The sequence below is a fragment of the Ranitomeya imitator genome, chromosome 3, assembly GCF_032444005.1.
Source record: "Ranitomeya imitator isolate aRanImi1 chromosome 3, aRanImi1.pri, whole genome shotgun sequence".
Lineage (NCBI taxonomy): Eukaryota > Metazoa > Chordata > Amphibia > Anura > Dendrobatidae > Ranitomeya > Ranitomeya imitator.
The window spans coordinates 34,299,265-34,306,451 of record NC_091284.1 but is presented as its reverse complement, the minus strand read 5'-3'; positions in this window follow the sequence as shown (position 1 = coordinate 34,306,451).

The following is a 7,187-nucleotide window of genomic DNA, read 5'->3' as shown; positions in this document are numbered from 1 at the left end:
ATATAGGAACGAGATCGAGACCACAAAAAGAAATAAGTGGTTTCGGGATGCGGAGGATTACAGAGTGGGCCGGGTCTTCGCTTGGCAGATAAAATCTAACCAGAATCCCGGCAATGGGCGTGGTAGATCTATGACCCAAAAGAAATATAAGAAACAACAGGGGAGGAAGCATTCTAATTTTGGTTTTACAACAGCGGAGTCGGACTCTACGGATGAATCCATAGCAGGAAGCAGTACCAGGTCAACCCATTTTTTAGGGAAAGGACCAGTCGACAAAACCATTCCAGGAAACGTGGTCGCCGAGGGGGCCGGAGGCACAGGAAACAAAGGAGCATCGAAGGAACAGCGTCAAGTGCACAATACCGCGATGAGGACAAGGAATACGAGGGAGATTCAGTGACTGATGACAGACTGGTGGTAAATATTTCATCTGTTGAATTGTCACAGGTAGAATTTAAAGTACTGTCTAAGGGCCTATCTTTCTGTCCCTCTAATAATCCAGACTGGTTTAATATTGAGGTCGATTTACAAGCCTTCTTTAGGAGACTGAGGTTGACATCTTTTTTTTTCCGACAAGGTCATGGAAAGTAGTGTTGGGGTTGAGGAACCAACCAATAGTTTTTCATTACAACAAGTGGGACTGTACAACAAAAGTAAATTTCAACCACCAAATAGGAACCATTTTGTGGAGTCCTATATTGAGCTTGTACAAAGGGATATTGATAAAATTAGAACTACCTTTAAACCTAGTCCTAGGTACAACATGACCTTGCTAGAAAAATCGACTCTTGATAAACTAGCGAAAAATACTGCATTAACCATCAAACCAGCCGATAAAGGTGGGGCAGTGGTAGTTATGGATACAGACAAATATAAGGCAGAAATCCACAGACAGCTGAGTGACCACCTGGTATACGAGAAATTGTCATCTAATCCCACCCCCCGACTTCAGAGGGAGTTACAACTTGTGGTCAGTGATTCCCTTGCCATGGGACTCATTGACCACAAGTTGTCTGAATATTTGATAGTTGATGCACCTATAGTGCCAGTTCTTTACACACTACCAAAGATCTATAAAGATCTATACAATCCGCCCGGTAGACCGATAGTGTCTGGGAGGGGTTCATTGTTTAACAAGACTGCGATTTTTTTGGATAAAGTGCTACGACCCTTTGCTGTGAAAACAAGATCATATATTAGGGATACGAGTGACTTTCTTGGTAAAATCCGTGATACAACAGTCTCTGAATCCACTATTTTGGCCTCGTTCGATGTGACGTCATTGTATACGTCCATTGAGCATGAGAAGGGTCTGGAAGCGGTGTCTTGTGCGCTATCGGGCTCTGACGTGGCCCCGGAGTGTGCACAGCTTGTCCTCACGCTGCTGGAGTTCATCCTAAGGAGGAATTATTTCCTCTTTGGTGATGAATATTTCCAGCAGCTTAGGGGTACCGCCATGGGGTCCAATGTGGCCCCCACTTATGCCAACATTTATATGGCGGTATTCGAGGACAGGTTTGTGTACAGTTCCATCTTCTGGCGCCACATCAGAGCCTGGTGGCGGTATATTGACGATATTTTTGTCATATGGGATGGTGACCTGAAAGGACTGGAGGATTTTTGGGGGGAGATCAACAATATATACCCCGAACTACAGTTTACCCTTACCCATTCTGCCACTCAGATACAGTTTCTGGACACTTTGGTTTACAAAGAAGGAGGAATACTGAGGACTGATATCTACATTAAGGGGACTGATAGGAATAGCCTTTTGCTGTTCAACAGCAATCACCCTAGGAGAATGGTGGGCTCCCTTCCATGGAGTCAACTCCTACGTGTCAGACGTATTGTATCGGATGAAGAAAGGGTGGATTTACGACCGGAGGAGATGTGTGGTAAATTTTTACAAAGATGGTACCCAAGGGCGGTGGTGAATGATTTCAAGATGAGGGCCCGCGATATATCACGTGACAGTATCTGTAATAGGCCACCTAATAGACAGCCATGCGAGCGTATCCCCTTTGTATCTACTTACAATTCTGCCAGCAACCAAATTGGTCGGGGGTTCAAGAGACATTGGTCTTTTCTCCAACGGGGACTGCGGTCCATTGTGGGCTTCAGGTCACCTCCAATGATGTTGTTCAGAAGGGGTCGGAATTTAAATGATAAATTAGTAAGATCTGATATTGGTTCCGAAAGGACCCCGGTGCAACAACTCTTGGGCACAGCCAGGCATGGCAATTTCCCGTGCCTGGGTTGTGCATGTTGCAATAATTTATTGAAGGGCGAATTCTTCTATCACCCACATACTGGCAAAAAGATCTGCTTAAAGGAAAGATATACCTGCTTGTCCAGTTATGTAGTGTACATGATCGTGTGTCCGTGTGGCTTGGCTTATGTAGGTGAGACGACTACAGCAGTCAAAGTCCGCATTAGCAAGCATAAAAACACGATAAGGACAGGCCTGACAGACTTACCAATTCCAAAACACTTTGTGGAGATGAGACACTCTGTGAACCAGCTTCGCTTCAGGGTCATTGATAGTGTTCCCATGTTGAAAAGAGGTGGTGATAGGGTGCAAATATTAAAGAAAAAAGAGATGAGATGGATTTACACACTGGGTACGTTACAACCAAAGGGTTTGAATTTGGATTTCAACCTGTTGTCATGTGCTTAATCTGGTCTTGATCCCTTGGGTCAGTGGACTCGTCAGTATGTGTTTGTTTTTAAATAGACATTTGATTATTTGACATTTCGTTTATGTCATGTTTTTATCTTTTGTTTTGTAGACACTGGGACAGTCGATGGCTGATGGAGATGGATCCTTTATTATCTGAAGGAAGTTTTTCCTGTAAGAATTAATAATAAATGGATATTTACTGGTATATCTGTCTCCATGTATGCTAATCGATTGCCTCATTGTATTATGCATAGGATGTTATTCTGATTTTCACATCTATTGCCGTGTATTTATGTTGGTATTTCACTCTTACAAGGTATAGGTGTTATGGGTCTCCTTATGGGCCTTATTGATGTAATAGGGATGGTATTCCCCGTATGATCCATGCGCCTGATGAGGGCGGATTGGTGTCCTCTGCGAGGGTTACGCTCTCGTGTCTATTCCATGGGATGAGCTCTTTTTTGAGCTCACCCTGGTTGTGACGCGCCTGCGCACCACCGCGGTTGTTTCCCACGTACCCGCCGGCTGTGCGCGTACATGGTGGTGCCTGCGCATTTGGGACGCGGAAGTGGGCGGACGCTTCGGGTCTGCGGCGGTGTCCGGTCCCTGGCGTAGTGCGCTTGCGCGCCCATGGGGCACCTGGGTTTTGGGTGCCTGTGTAGGTGCGCGTGCGCGGTATGTCTTGTGGGCTGGCCCTCGCTGTGGCCGGGGGCGTCGGCTCACTCTGTGACTTATGCGTCTGCGCGGCTCTATGCGCCCCGATTAGGGACTCCGTTGACCCAGATGTTATATGTGGGGATTGCTTTTGCATGTATTAATGAGTGCTGTTAATTGGGTGGCCTCTGTGGGATTACATGTACCGGAGGATGCGATTGGATGATCTCTCCCTCGGACACATACGCACCGAGACTGGATGTTGCGATTGGCCAGGTGTTCCCATGGAGATGGATATACAGGAAGGAGCGATGCACGAATCCAGGATGAATACAAGACGATCTCTGCGTTTATGCGGCGTAGTGTGGCTTTTCATATGTTGTAAGATTTTATATTTGTGACACTTTTATATGTGGAGTATTGATGTCTGTTTTTTCTATGAGTTATTTGTTTTATGTGGGGGGGCGGCGTCGATAGTGATTGGTGCACTGTGTGGCACCCATACTATTTAAGATGGCTGCCTATGATGTATTGTATGCTTGACAAAGACCGAGTTTCGGTCGAAACGTTGCTGGATTATGGCTCAATAAACCTTTTTCTAAGATTTCTACACCCGGATGGAGCGCTGTTCATTCTACTTCTAATGATAAAAAATGTTGTCTCACCGGCATACCACCAACTGTCGCAAGACTGTTTCGACAGTCTGTGCCTTAAATCCTCCAACACTTTCAGTACCCTAGGATGTAATTCATCTGGACCAGGAGATTTAAATTTATGTTAGCTATGTATTCCCTCACCATCTCTCTGTTTATGAATAGAGTGGATTCTTTTATTCCTTCGATGGCACCGTGAAGATCAGTTAATGTTGCATTTGCTTTCTTGCATCTGCATTCTCTAAGAAAGTAAACGCAACATCAACTGATCTTCATGGTGCCATCGAAGGAATAAAAGAATCCACTCTATCCATAAACAGAGAGATGGTGAGGGAACACTTAGCTAATTTAAATGAATTTAAATCCCCTGATGAATTACATCCTAGGATACTATATCCGAGAAGTATCATTTCTCCTTGCGGAGATTGGCATGCTAAGAATGCCGAGATGAGGAGACTTAAAGCCGCAATGCTCCGCTGGCAAATATGCTAATTATGCAAATTGTCTCTTCAGAGAGGAAGAGAACTAGAACTCTAGTACCACCTATTGGAAGGTAGCAATCCTACAAGTCAATGTCGACCCTTTAACGAGCCTTGTGACATGACTTAGGATAATAGCCAAACCAGAATCTCAATTTGCAGACACTGTTTCGGTGTACTGCCCCTCGTCAGTGCAAAGTGGAGATCTGGCTTGGCTGGGCATCCTAGGATACTGAAAGAGTTGCAGAGGAAATTGCAGAACCACTAGCCAGAATCTTTGAAAAATCATTGAAAATAGGGGAAGTCCTAGAAGATTGGAGAAGTACAAATGTTGTCCCCATCTTCAAAAAAGGAAAGAAGACGGAGCCAGGAAATTACAGGCCAGTGAGCCTTACTTCTATCCCATGAAAGACATTTGAACAAATTATTAAACAGCATATATGTAAGTACTTGGATAAGAATACAGTAATTAACCAGTAATTAACCGGAGCCAGCATGGGTTTGTAGCAAACAATTCATGCCAGAGTAATCTAATTTCCTTTCATGATGGAATTACCGACTGGGTGGATCAGGGAAACGCGGTAGATATAGTATGTTTCGACTAGAGATGAGCGGTGTTCAAGTCGAACTGTTCGCCAATTTCAAATTTGAGCTGTTTTGGGCGGTGTTCGAGTCGTTCGATGAACTCGAACAAGTTGCTTAAAATTTGGCTGTTTGATAACTGTTCTTTCACCAAAAGACTAACTTAATTTTCACATTAAAACTGTTTATCAATGTTAATAGAGTGTTTTAGTGTATAGTGGGCGGGGGGGGGGGGGAGGGGTGGTGGATAGATCTGTGCTGAAATAATGCCGATCTCCATTTTTTTTTCTTTCCCGCATTTACATCAGCAGTGCACACACACACAGCAATGTGCATGTGATGCACACAACCAAGGGCATGTGTCATTGGCTGTGTATGTCACATGTCACTCCTTGCCCTATAAGAACCAGCCATTTTCCCCATCGCCACCATTTCCTCACTGCTGCAGCTTAGTGTTAGACGGCGCCGCTGCTGCTGTGGGCGCTATACAGTATAAGGCCGGGATCACACGTGCGAGAAACACATCCGTGTCTCGCATGTGAAATCCAAGCTCTGGCGCCGGCACTCCAGAGCGGAGCGTGCGGCTCCATGTGTTGCTATGCGGCCGCACGCTCCGCTTCACAGTGCCGGCGCCAGAGCTTGGATTTCACATGCGAGACACGGACGTGTTTCTCGCATGTGTGATCCCGGCCTAAGAGTGTGAATTGCGAGCGAATTTGCAGTTAGATAGAGACAGGTTTAGGGAGTCGGGACTAGTTGTAATATCAGCCCTTTTCAGGGTAGGTTACAGCAGTTCATAGCACTTTTTGCCAGGCAGGTCTGTGCCAGTGCTGTGCAAGTGTTTGTCACAGCATTTGGTGTAATCTAGCTCAGCCAATCCTTTTGGGCTAGTAGCATTGTCTGATAGTCATCTGAGTAGCCCGCCTGTGAAGCTACACCACCTGTGTATCTAAATTTTTATTGCATATAACCCAGTAAATCGTTTTGGGCTTAGTAGCAGTGTCTGCACGTCAGCGGAGTAGCCCACCTATGAAGCAAGCTACACCGCCTGCTTATCTAATTACTAATTTTTAACTGCATCTAGCCCAGGCAATACTTTGGGCCTAGTAGAATGTTGTGCTACTTAGCAGTGTACCCCACCCATGAAGCAAGCTACACCACCTTCTTCCTTTCTCAATCTAACCCCTCGGCTCTGGGGTGTCCGCTCTCCCTCCAGCTCTCTCCTTCTCACAGGTGGACTACCGCGTGTACACTGTGGCGAATCTTTTGGGCCCAGGCATAAGAAGTCGTCGAGGTAATGGATAATATGTGCCCCCTTAGAAACGTCCATGGACGACGAGGAAGCAACTTAACGCCTCAAATAGTGAGCAGGATATGGAGCATCCCATGGGCAAACAGCGATCTATGTAGTATGCTCCTTCACAGAAGCAGCCCAATAGGCGGACACTATTCGGAGGCACAGGTAGTAACCGGAATGCCCCCTCAATGTCTGTTTTGGCCATTAGGGTGCCCCTTCCCAACTTCTTGACCTGCATGATTGCCTCGTCAAAGGAGGTACAGTACATAGTACTGTACTTGGTTCCGCGTCGATGTTGTCATTTACTGACCTGCCCCTTGGAAATGACAAATGGTGGATTAGTCTGAATGTATTGGGTTCCTTTTTTGGCACGACTCCCAATGGGGGTACCACTACGTCTTCTAAGGAAAGTGTTCTGAATGGACCCTCCGCCATTGTACCTAAAGATATTTCTTTTTTAAAAAATTTTGTCACAACATCTGGGTGTTGGTCGGCTGATTTTAGATTTTTCTCCAGCCTTTCTTGATTTTAGAAGGGCATGACATGCCTATATCCGTGTCTCCTCCTCCTTTTACTCCTCCACCTCTTTTCTTTTCCCATGACTATATGTACTTGTGACTTTTCCATGTGTTTGTTGTGTCTTCTGAGCAGTTTGTCAACTTTTGGACACCTTTTAAGGTCTTTTCTATGTGTTATCTATGTGTATGTGTTTGTGTTTGCCTGCCATTGGTTTCAATGGGGTTCGACGGTGTTCGTTGAACGTTCGACGAACATTCGTCGAACAAGCCCCAATTCGACGAACCGAACCAAACTCGAAAACTAGGGGGGTGGCTCAACACTAA